The sequence below is a fragment of the Vipera berus genome (assembly GCF_964194415.1).
Source record: "Vipera berus genome assembly, chromosome: 3".
NCBI lineage: Eukaryota > Metazoa > Chordata > Lepidosauria > Squamata > Viperidae > Vipera > Vipera berus.
In genome coordinates this window covers 75,001,676-75,014,642 of record NC_138204.1, presented here as the reverse complement: position 1 = coordinate 75,014,642, position 12,967 = coordinate 75,001,676, and the positions used below count along the sequence as shown (strand labels likewise).

The following is a 12,967-nucleotide window of genomic DNA, read 5'->3' as shown; positions in this document are numbered from 1 at the left end:
ACAAAAGAGTGAGTCTGTCTCACTTGCAAACGTAGTAAGAATAAAAAAAAATCCAACTATTAAAAAAGATCAGACAAGAATAACACAAATAAAAAGATAAAAGAACCCCAAGACAGCAAGAAGACAACTATCATTTAGGCCTGATTCAACCACTTTGCAAGCCTGCCGTGGCATCCCCAGGGTTGATGGAAGAACCACATTTCCAAGGCTTTCCTGATGGCTGGGTTCAGGGGGAATGAGGTTACACAAAGGGGCGGCTAAAGCAGAAAAGCCATGTTTCCTGGGTCCCGCCTGATGGAGCTCCCTAACAGAGTGATCCAGAGCATGCCTCTTCTGCTGGACCTGATGGGATGGGTAGATGTAGCTGTAAAGAAACAGACCCTCAAATAACTTGATTCCATGTCATGGAGAGCTTGAAAGGTCAAAACCAGCATCTTGACTTGCACCCAGAAGCCAACTAGCAGCCAATGCAGCTCATGGAGCAGAGATGTACTATGTGCCATTCTATAGGTACATATAATTGTTCACACAGTCTATATGTGTTTGTGTATGTTTTGCATATATATTGCATATGTGTGTACACACACACACACACAAACAAACAAAAATTTCAAACTTCCTCAGTTTCAAAGGTCGTTATACTACTAGTGCCTTCACGCCATGCATCCAATTGTCAATCCCTTCAGTGCCAAATAATTCTGGATTCATATCGTCTACAACAGGCTACCCTTGCAAAACAACTCAACAACTGCTTATATATGTCAAATATACAGCACATTTGGTAGGTGACATATGCACACAAACAATGACCATCAGATGGTTTGAGAAGAGCTGCTTTGCTGTATTGTGCTCTAAAGACAACTCAATAATTAAAGTGGATTCTAGCCATACAGTACAAAGCACACATATACCGGATTCATAAATTCTGCAATACTTATTGTAAATTTTATATCACTTGATACTTGCTAGTAGCTTAATGTAAGTGTTTTTATTGGTATGTTTGGTTTTAAACTGCCATATTTGTTTCATGTTTTTAATTGTCTCTCTGATAATTGTAACACATCCTGAGTCTTCTGGATTGGGTGGCTATATTAAATTTGTTTAAATAAATAATGTCACGTTAATACCTAAGTTACTAATCACCCATTTTCTTTGAACTGAAAAAAATATTATATCACAAAATAATCTAGACTAGACAATATCAAGAAGAACTTTTTCCTTAAGATAAGAAATTGGCTAACTCAAAAATCTGAGAAAAGAACAAGTTAGTATTATTATTATGCTTGGTCACACAGTCAGGTGTTGTTTAGACTGGATTTGACATTTTTAGGCACCTATTCCCAAGGACATGGGATAGGCAGATGTTGTTTGAATTATTATTAATAATAATAAAAATAAAAGGCCTTTCTTCCAATGGTATTGTAGGATGTAAAATGAAGGTTATTTATTTATTTAGTGTATGGCTTCTAAGGTCATGAAATCACTGATATACAAATTTAGTTTAAATAAAGCATCAGTAAATATATGTATGTATCTATGTGTAAGATATGTGGACAATACAGTATAGGAGATAATATATAAAATTAAGACAAACCCATAATAAAATCACCATACTCTGGAGCCATAGAATTGCAACTGGTTAGATGTTATAATTTGATATCTAAGGAAGCTAACTATCTAACTGCTTCTGGTGTGGCTGTAGTGAGATCTTCCTAGAAGTCTTGAAATTTCCTGATGTGATATTCTTGAACTATATGAGTTATCGTTTGTTCCGGTGCACCACAAACATATAGTGAATGAGGGTGAATGGGCAGAAATCCCAGTTGTGAACTATAATGTTAATGGCATGTTTATCTTCTTGTTGAAAACAACTTGGCATATATTTTCAGCTAATGCAAGCTTGTAGAAGTCCTTGGGGAAAAAATCAATGTATTGGAACAGTGAATGACTGTTAAGAAAAAAACAAGGATTTGTTAGTTCAAAGTAAGGCAGCACAAACCGACAATGGTAAAAGCTTCCACAAAAAAGTCCGATGAATGGGAGTAACAACCAGAATCCAGAACAACAGAAGTTGTTCTTCACTGCTGAAAGTCAGAAATAGTTTCCAGAATGGGAGAGGATATGGTCGATCCCTAAAAAAACAGAGCAAATGTATTTGTATCATAAAACAAGAAAAGAGTTACTCATTTCTAAGAAGAAAGGAAAAAATCTCGCCCATGTCCATCAGTTCTTGAAGTGTGCTATATATCAGAAGCAAGGATCAGAGACATCAGAATTTCCAAATCCACTGACAATTATCCCTTGCTACCAGAACACCTACAGGACAAATAATACTGCAAAGGCCAGTTACCCACATGTTAAAATCAGAAGACTTAAGACACTGAGATATCAAGTGATATTTTTATCCATCCCTCCAGTCCATGGGGAAAAAATTAAAAAGTTAAAAAATAATGACTGATTGTACAAATGATGAAGATAGGAGAAATGTGGATTATGGGACTGTGGCCTGAGTTATTTAGATGATGCACTGATGGCTTTTATGTATATGAAAGACCAAACAGGATGGCTCTTATGACTACAATACATCTATTAAAGCATACTGATTATTCTAAACAAACTATGCAGCAAAAAGCCTAGAGGAGTTGCCCAACATATTAAAAGCATCAACGCTTGCTCAGAAATCCAAATGAAATAATATCACAATGTTATAGTATTTGTGTTAAAACAAATGGAGTAACAAATAAAAGAAGGGTGGCTATTTGTGTCTACTATCATCTGCTCAACCAAGGGAAATATGTTAATAATGCTTTTCAGAAATAAACTGCAGATTTTCCAAAGAAGCATGAAATCATAGTGATGGAAGACTTTAATTATTTCAACATCTGTCGGGAGACAAATTTTGTCAAACATGGAACTTCCAGGAGATCCTTGAGTTGCCTCAGCAACTTTCTTCAGAAGATAGAAAGCAGCTATCTTTGATGATACAAATCAATAGGAAATCCTTAGTTGAATAGGTAGAAGTAAGAGAAGAACTAGAACAAAGTACCATGTGTTTCTGAAGCTCTTTATTGTATGGGAAACTTAAAACTGAACATAGTCATTAAATCTGCTTCTTAGATCTCAAAAAAGTGGGTTTAATGAACCCAGAACGATAAGAATTAGGATCCTATGCAAAAGAAGCTAAAGGGTGAAAGAACTTAAGTGCAAATAATTTTAATGACAGGGAAAAATAAAGAAAAGTGCCAGTGACTAAAATGAAAGTCTTTATGGAAACAACAAACAAAAAAGAATATAGGAAATGAAAAGATCACAAAGGAAAAATATGAACAAGTAGACCAAAACTGTAGAAATGGTGTCAGCAAGGTGAAGAATGAATTCAAGAATATTTTTTTAGGAATACGTATAAGGAAAAAAAGGAGAATATATTCAAATTAAAAGGAAAGAAAAAAAACAATAGAACCAAATGTTGAATAATAATGGCAAAATGATTTATTAACAAGTAATAAGGTCCAAAATTATTTAAATCATATTTTGATGTAATCTTTTCCATTAAAAACAATGGAAGGGTGGAACTGAAGTTTGATAGTACTATGGTCAGGGAATTTATTTTTTCTTCAGGACTAAACAAATTTCATCCTAGGGTTCTAAAGGAACTAGCTGTCCAAATCATATGGATTGTCTTTGTGAAGTCCTAAAGAAGTGCCCCCCCCAACCTTTTGAGCATCAGGGACCGGTTCCAAGGAGACAGGGGGTGTGGCTTCGTGTGCTTCCTGCATCCCATGGATGGGGCTTCACTTGTTTGCATGGACCAGTTTCTGGCGTGTTGCAGAACAGTGCTGGTCCACGGACCTGGGGTTGGGAACTCCTGTCCTAGAAAACTGTTGAGAAGTCAAATGACTAAAGGTGAGAGCAAAAAAGAAATAAACAGAAAATCTAGCAGACTGCAGAGCATCAATCTGCTGTCAATACTGTGAAGATTCTAGAGTAAAAAGATCAGCTGCTAAGGTAACAAAATACAGGTACAGTTCTTTTAGCATATATCAAATTGTTAAAGGAATAATATTTAATTTCTGATTGATGTTGCGTTTCCTTTTCCATGTATGTACATGTTTATAAATCTAGAGCCATAGAAAGGGGGAAATTAAAACATAACCTTTCGCTATTCAAAGGCTGGTTTGAAAGTGTAGGGAAACAGAGTGTGATGGCTTAAAGAAAATAGCTATATTCAAAGATACACTTTATTCTACACAAGAATTAGAAAAAAGCAACCAAGTTAATTTACTTGAGAGTGGTTACTTACTGAGGGCCATTCTGGGCAAGGGAAGTATAGGTGTCCTCAATTTATGACTGTAAGTGAACCTGGAATTATAGTCATAACTTGTTCCAATTGTTAAAATGAGTCAACATGTGACCATGCCCGATTTTACAACCTTTTTTGTGACGACTGTTAAGTGAACACACTGGAAGTAAAGCAAATGTGGAACATGGTGTTCATTATGTGAATCTGCAAAGGGTGTTTTTTGCCAGAAAACGGAATACTGGGTTCCAGCAAAACATCGTAAATCACAGTCTGGTGAGGCTGCAAATGGGAGGCTGCAAATGGTTGTAAATGCAGCATGCTTACCAAGCACCCAAAATGAGGTCCTGTGACCATAGAGTGAGATGGAGGTGGGGAATAAGCCATCAGAACTTTGAATCTGGGTGGAAAATACCTTTTTTGGAGACTTCAAACCATCACTAAGCTACTAATAAATGTTCACCCTAGGTCAGGGGTAGGCAACCTTGGCTCTTTTATGACTCATGGACTTCTACTCCCAGAATGGCTCAGGAATTCTGGGAGTTGGAAGTCCATGAGTCATAAAAGAGCCAAGGTTGCCTACCCCTGACCCAGGTTATGCACATATACATGTGTACAAATACCTGAGTATTTATTAGGAAACGAGTTAGGGAATATATTAGATTTCTGCAGGCTGTGCAGGAGGGACTTGAACGCTACCTAGTCACATGTTCACAAGTAAGCTGCCTTTGTAGCATTATGTGATTTCATATTACATCATTACTATTTTATAATCTTATCAAATTTAGAAACCACCCATCTCCCACACAGAGGGGGTATACGGCCAAAAGTACTGACAAAACAGAGGAAAAGCCTTCTAGAAATGAAGTGATTCACTTAATATGGACCAACGACAGAACAGCCAAGAGTGACTTATATATATAACATAATCAGCTCTTTTCTTACATGAGGCATAAGACAACTTCATTCACAGAACTCTGATGAGAAATAGACATTTATGATTCTAAACTATTTTAGAATCCCTTTAGTTGAACCTGTCACTCAACCTATATGGATTGAGTTTTTACTGCCAACACTAATTATCAATTCATTCAAGCATAAAATATATCATGATTGGACATATTTACCAGAGAAATATCCGTTTCCACTGGGATATAATTTGAAATTTATACTAATGACTTTGTCTCTCTCCATCAAATAAAATGTTTCTCTTTTAAATATTTACAACTTATGTGGATAATGTATTCTACTTTTCAAGAAAAAAAACCAGCCTTTCTGATGTCCAGTGATATTGAGTAACTTGACCTAAAGGCATTAATTAATTAAAAAATATCTAAAGGGTGAAGACAATACTACCTGTACACAATATACACACTAAGTTCCTTTATTATTAAATTGTCAAAATAAACCTATAAATTAAATTGTATTGAGAGAGTAACTGGCCTAAAGTCACCCAGTGAGCTACTATAACTGGGTATGAATATCAATTTGGCCTCCCCCAATCCAGTCCAGGATCTTAATGACAATACTCATATTAAATTTCACAATGTTTATTTCTACACTGTTTATACTCCTTTAATCTTTCCTGACCATAGCCAAAATTAATCACTTGTGTTTCATCGTAACAGTCTACCATGAAGACTTTAGGTAGTTCTCTAAGCTGATGCCCTTCAAAGTTTTTGGGATACATAGAACATGGAAGTGAAAATACAAAGGAATGTTTCTTTAGACTGACAGACTGAACATTATCCAATGAAGATCATCTTTTGTGGTAAAGTTCTGGGTTTTATGCCTAAACCTTGGATCATAAACAAAAAACAGAATCCTTGGAGGTTAGGAGGAAGCATGTGGCCTTTCACAAAGCAATAATCACTAAACTATTATTATTTATCAAATTTCTATGCCACCCTTCTCCCATACAAGGTTTCAGCAGCTTACAATTATACCAACTGATATCTTTAATGCTGCTGACTATATATTGATTAAACTGCAAACAGACTATTTAGTCTAATAGCCATAGAGACTGAGCTAGCTTAGGCCCAATGTTCCTCGTTATGGGTTCTCAAATCCTGTTTTGAAGCAGGCTTACAGAAGTAATGTTGATAACCACTGGAGCTTCATTAGACACCTGGAGATAGGAGTACTATTAAAGTACAAACGAGTTTCTGACAAGATCTTGTGTTCCTGAAAAAATGCAAAAGTCAGGCATTGAAGGACAGCAGGTGGCTTATGAGTAAAGAAATGGGCTAGCATTCTGGATTTCTTTATCAGTTTGGACAGTTCTAGCATCAAATTATTGTTTTAATTACTATCACAGCTTTCTCAGTACAGCATGGGCATCCATTAATTGGAAGAGCTAAAATTGTGTGTGTCTCTCTGTGTGCGTGTGTATAAACGTTATCCTGTCTAGAATACAGCTGTTTTTATGACTGATAATTGTTTCTGTTACCCCAATTGGAGTTCTGTATATGACTCTGCTATGCACCGTAATATAATAAAGGCAGCTTACTAAAGTTTATGATTATAGGAGTATGAGTCAGCAAGTACAATCAGTTGATAGCAATCAATCTGATAAAATCCAGGAAAAACAGTCCAGCCTGTACCTTGGGAAAAATTTTCCACCTCACTATTTTTCTGCTTTACTCTACTGCCCTGGCAATCATAACATTTAAAGGTGACAGAGAGCTTGGCCAATCAGGAAGCATAGTATGTGTATATTTCACAGCTGAAGAGGCATGTACAGAGTAATGTACATTTAAAGGAATGTAGAACATCACTAAGTCTAGTGGATAAAATCACCAATAGGTCAGGTGAGAACAATCACTGTAGTCTTGGAAGACAAGTAGAATACTATTATGATAATCTCAATTAAAGGTACCTGAATTATCCAATCATCCAAAATATGTTTTGATGTAATAATGCTTGTGAGATTGTTTTGTCCCCTATCAAATAATAAACATTTTTGCAGCAGCGGAGGAAGATATGAAGATGAAAATCTAATTATGCAAAGTACAGACTTAGGGTTCCATTCTGTCTGAATGTGAAACATCCATCTTACTCATTATTTTTTTTAAAAAAATCACCACCTAGACATGAGTTTAAATGATAGGGAAAAGTCTGCTTTAGCAAAATCTTCTGCTTAGGATAAGATCCCACTGACTGTAAAGCTAAAGTAATTTCATTCTTTTATGTTCTGTTTCTTCTGTTTGGCTCAGGGATTTAATTAAACAGCTTGCAAATTAGAAAATGGACAATTATTGTAAGGTTTACTTTGACATAATGAACTGATTGTTCCATTTTGAAGGTCATGACCTGCATTCAATCAATTAATCTTGAAAATAAAGAACTTTTCCCACCAATCTTTAAAGGAGAAACTTGAATAGTATGAGCAATATTAAAACATGAGTGCAACTGTCTATATCAAATGGCTAATATCTGTCAGAACCATTTCTTTTACATATATATATATTGTTAATTTTTATAGGGTTAGGAATACGGTGGGATTGAGGTTAGGGGTTGGGGTTAGGATTTTTTTAAAATAACATTCTTAATATTTAACAAACAGCATGTTATCTGGGTTCATGTATTTAAAAAAACAATGAATAATTATCATAAACAATATGTTAATTAATCACTCAATAGTCTTCTTCCTACTAGTATATATTCAATGTTACATATCACATTCCTTTCTAACTCATTTTTCTAGCCATTGATAAAAATTATCCCATATTCTGAATCTAAAATACACTAAATCTTCTTTCTCTTTTATCTTTAAAGTCAATCTATCCATTTATGCACACTCTAAAATTTTCTTAATTAGTTCTTCAGTTGGTAAGTTTTCATTTTTCCAATAGTGGGCAAATACAATTCTTGCTGCAATTAGTACATGTAAAATTAAATATATACAGTCTTTCTCATAATTTGCTCCTATTATTCCTAACAAAAATAATTCTGGCTTAAAATCTATTTGTTTTTTTAGTCATTTTCTCCAACCATAAGTGTATTTTTGACCAAAGTTTTTTAGGTTTAGGGCATGTCCACCAGATACAGTATGGCAATAGGTGTGTGGCTTTTGTTTGCATTTCCAACATTTTTTTTTGAAATATTTTTAAACATTTTCGCTAATCTCACTGTTGTTAAATGCCATCTGTAAAACATTTTATATAGGTTTTCTTTATATGCCACTGCTTTCATTAATTTAACATTTCTTTCCCATAACCTTTGCCAATTTTATAATTCTATATTATGTCCAAAGTTCTTTGTCAGAACCATTTCTGATTTATTGTAGCCCAAAAATCTATGCCTTCCTACACACACACACACACACACACACACACACAGAATTCAATATGTTATGTGATCAGCATAATTAAATGTAAATGACAGGTCAAGTTAAAAATAGAATGACATCCTTGAATTGTGTCTTTGAATATTAAAAAGCAACTGTGGCTCTTTTGGTCCATGAAGGGAAAAAAATAGTTTGATGAACTATTCAGAAGTGATGATGTTGCAAAACAGGGAATATGAAAAGAACAAGATTTCTATTTTAACTTATTTTTAATTGCAGCAAGGAAACATAAACATGAAGGCCTTGCTACTTTGCCTCCATAGCCAAGGCTTCTTCAGTGCTAGTTCATAAAACACATTAATCGTTAACCAGAATTATATTTTCTCAGCATCCAATAGTTAATTTGATTGTATTTATTTAAATGTTCTTTTAGACATTGCTTCTGATAGGATGTTCAGGCACTTCCATCCAGTTTAGGATTTCTGGAATTGTGCGCATAGCCTTGATAGATGATTGAGGAAAAATTGCTGCTTGGATTTACAAAGAGACAAAGTATTAGTTTTTCAAAGCTTATAAGCCCTGTCTTTAGTCTTGTTACTTTCCTTCTAGCACAAAAGCTTTCTATCCATAAGATAAGTATACTGGAAGTGACAAACTGCAAATCCTCAATTTAATAGACCAATAACAAGAAGGGTTTCCATTGCACTTGAACCTCTATTAAGCAGCAAATTGAATTTTACATGTGCATAAAATGGCATTATGTAATTATATAATAGCGAACAAATTTTGTCTCTGGCACCAAAAAACCCCCTACTAAACTGAGGGACAGTAGATCAAAGATACAAAGAGTATACTATATTTGAAATCATGTCTCTGTCTGAAAGAAGACATATAGCGACAGATGGAAAATTACATTTAAAAATCTTGGTGTGAAGGTCAACACTTCAAATATTTGACTCACAGTGTGTTCATGCTTGCATGAAGTCCAAAGCACATCTTCCAAATCATTTTTGAAGTATGTAGAGTTCTATTTTGAACTATTACTAACTTCCTTTGTCCAAATTCTGGGTGAGTTTAATCTTTTTTATAAGCTACTTTCACATAATAACATTCCTTAAATAACCATTAGAAAAGGCTAGTATGTAAACACTAGTATGAAGTAACTGCTTTTCTATTAAATAATAAAAAAATCACTGCCAGACTTTCTCTTTACAAAAGTGCATTGTTCATCCACAAAAATTACAAAATAAAACTTTGGGAAACTATAATGGCAGGGACACTTTAATGTGCTACATTAAAACTATTCCAAAGCTTTTTTTTCCTCTCCCATAGTTACATGTAACTATAAAAGATTTTTTAAAAAATCTTGGAAAACAAACCAAATATTTTAGTTAAGGCAGTTTAGACACATCTGCCTATTGACATACTTCATAAATATAACTATATTTATATAATATATAATATAATATATATAATATATAAATCTATAAAGTAAGATCAGACCAAATATTTCCACTCCATCTGTAATTAATTAGTGATGGTGTTTTTATTTGCATTTATCAAGTATGACTTTTCTTTCCTGCCTTAAAGTAAATATCAAGAAGTTGATATACCTATATCTTACAAGTTCATATGACATATACTGGTGAATCCAGATGGTTGAGAAGAAATGAGTTTAGGCTTGAAATGCAAGTAAGTGAGTTTAATGTTTTTGTGGATGATATGCAATTCAGCACTCTCCAGATGTTTTTAGTTCATGATGTCCGTAATTCCTCGTATAGGATATGAAATGATAGAATACCTGATCTCTCTCCTTTTCCATTTCCCTTTAAGGGCCCAGATGTTACTTTACCTTACAGAAATTGGAGAAACAAAAGTAAGATTATTTCTACAAATGGGGGGGAAAATGAAATTCTTGATATTACAAAGAAATCTAACTTCTGTTATATTTTTATCATGAAAATCCAATTTAATGGAAATTTTGGGTCCCAACAGGTACTGTTCCTGAAACCAGACATATAACAATGGGCATCTCTGAATATTAGTAGGTCCTCTGCATCCTGGGCTAGAAGAACGCATGAGACACAGTAAAAAGGACACCTTTCCCTTCTACTGGCCGAAGAAAATAACTTGTAGGAGAAATAAATGAAACCTCCCTCTGTGCTCACTGTTTTCAAAAGCATCTGAGCAGCTGCTGCCACAAGCAAGTTAAGATGAAGAAGTTTGTACCTGAGGCAGATTAGCATCTTATTTCTGACATTCTGGTCTACTGAGCCCATCTTACATCTGAAAAAAAGACTTTGTAATTAAATTAATTCCCTCAGAGTCAAATCTGGAGAAAAGGTCTGATTTTGGCAGCAGAGCCCTGCCATGCGAGCCTGCGGGAAGCAGGCAAGAGCTGACCAGTGGCTGTGAGAAGGGACAGCCCAGGCCAGATAAGGAGGCTGTGGGAAACAAATGTTTCAAACGCACGCTGCTTTAACTCGCCTGCCAAATGTCCGCCTCAGTGCAAACTCCTGAGGCTTTCAAGATCATGTGTTTTACCCCTGGCTAGTATTAAAGAAAGGGATGCGGTGGCTCAGTGGGTTAGGACGCTGAGCTTGTCGATCAGAAGGTCGGCAGTTCGGCAGGTCGAATCCCGAGTGCCGCGTAACAGAGTGAGTGCCTGTTACTCGTCCCAGCTTCTGCCAACCTAGCAGTTCGAAAGCACGTAAAAATGCAAGTAGAAAAATAGGGACCACTACGTGGGAAGGTAACAGCGTTCTGTGTGCCTTTGGCATCTAGTCATGCTGGCCACATGACCACGGAGATGTCCTCGGACAAGCGCTGGCTCTTCGGCTTTGAAACGGAGATGAGCACCGGCCCCTAGAGTTGGAAACGACTAGCACGCCTGTGCGGGGGACCCTTTACCTTTACCTAGTATCAAAAATGCTTTCTAAAACCTGTGCGGATCCTGCTTCTTGGGTTTGCCAGCCGTAACACCTGCAAAGGGCTGACCAATGATTTTGACAGAGATTCAGCCTAGTGCGCTGTGAAACATACAGGAATTAATAAGAGCACACAACACAGGATCTATCCGTATATATGCAGCCTGGATATTTCCCCTCTGTTTCCATTATCTCACCTTACCTAAGCATTTACTGCTATGAATGCTTGAATTCTCCGCTTGTCTGTCTACTCTGCTGCCAACAATCACATAAGTGCCAACAATTATATAAGCAAAGCAGTCTTTGGCTACTGCTTTTTTCCCCGTCATTGGCCTGGAAATGCTATTACAGCACATACCTCTCTGGACAAATAATAGTTCCTGGTTACCGGTGGCATTTTGAAAGTAACTCTACTTCAATTTCCTTTCCTCAGAACAGAATAAAACAAAAAAGCATGTAGGAAACTAACAAGCAAAGAAGTATAAAATGAGGAATCAGGAATTCTGCAGGAAATTTCTCTCGATCCCTTGTTCTGCACTGTAGTGAAAGACTTGCACTTTGGAAGCATTTCTCTCCAGAAAGCATCCTGTCCAGTGCAATCCTATAGATTTTTCTTCTACCTTACTTGTCTAATCTGTATTGATCCTGCCATCCTCTTGCTCAGAAAACCAGGAATTAGCATAAGTGATCGACGAGTATCGTAAGCATGGTGGAGATCAAAAAGGTTGAATTTAAAATGCTTAGTTGCTTCAAAAATGTGCAGGCTGAAGAAATAGGGGTGACATATTCATTTTCTTTTGCATTTCACATCTGACACCCAAAGCACTGCAGTGAAATGTAGGCAGTGAGTTAGCAGTTTGACTTTACACACATGCACGCACACACACACGTCAGAGATGAATTCCTTACACTTTCCTAATTAACACATAATGCCAGCTATATAATTGTAAGTAGCACTGTAAAGTTCTTCTCACAGAATGTCTCCAGACTGGGGCTCCTGTCACATGTGACAACCTCAGTAGCATTTCTTCCTGAATTTAAACCAATTGTTTAATTTTAGTATCAACGCTCCAAACAAAACAGGTATTAAGAGCCTTTTACCTAGGAGGAGACACGAAAAAAAAGAGAGAGATGGCATTCAATTTTTGTTTTATTTTTGTTGCCATTGTCACATAAAGAAGATCTAATGAAATCCCCTTTGAGATGTCTCATAGATCAGATCAAGAGCTATATTTCAACCCAAGCATATTAAGGGTAGCGTGACTTATCATCCAGGGTATTTATTGCCTGATATATGGTAGCGGAGTAATCACACTAAGTACACCGAGCATGGTTGTGTCACCGTTGTAAAACATGCCACAATTTCAAATGCTTTGGATTTTTTGTTTCTGTTTTTTAGTAATGAACCAAGGCTAAGGTTTAGTTGAACCTTAATGCCACACAAAATTGTGCACC

The 12,967-nt window shown here is 35.8% G+C and overlaps 1 protein-coding gene and 1 long non-coding RNA gene across 3 annotated transcripts in view; one reads left to right on the top strand and one right to left on the bottom strand.

The window, feature by feature from the left end:
- Positions 1-12,967, bottom strand: part of ST6GALNAC3 (ST6 N-acetylgalactosaminide alpha-2,6-sialyltransferase 3) — a 347,784-nt gene that overhangs the window by 279,945 nt on the left and 54,872 nt on the right. The window contains exons 4-5 of one of the 2 annotated variants that reach the window (XR_014026078.1): positions 10,199-10,437; positions 8,843-9,112 (exon numbers count right to left, since the gene is read on the bottom strand). The gene's annotated coding sequence lies outside the window, so the exon portion shown is untranslated. Of the gene's footprint in view, positions 9,113-10,198; positions 10,438-12,967 lie in introns of those variants that run through there. The other variant, XR_014026079.1, reaches the window with a different exon arrangement.
- On the top strand, positions 2,942-11,125 carry LOC308666279. The gene is made up of 3 exons (XR_014026082.1): positions 2,942-3,903; positions 10,419-10,461; positions 10,581-11,125. It is a non-coding gene; the product is annotated as an uncharacterized lncRNA (long non-coding RNA).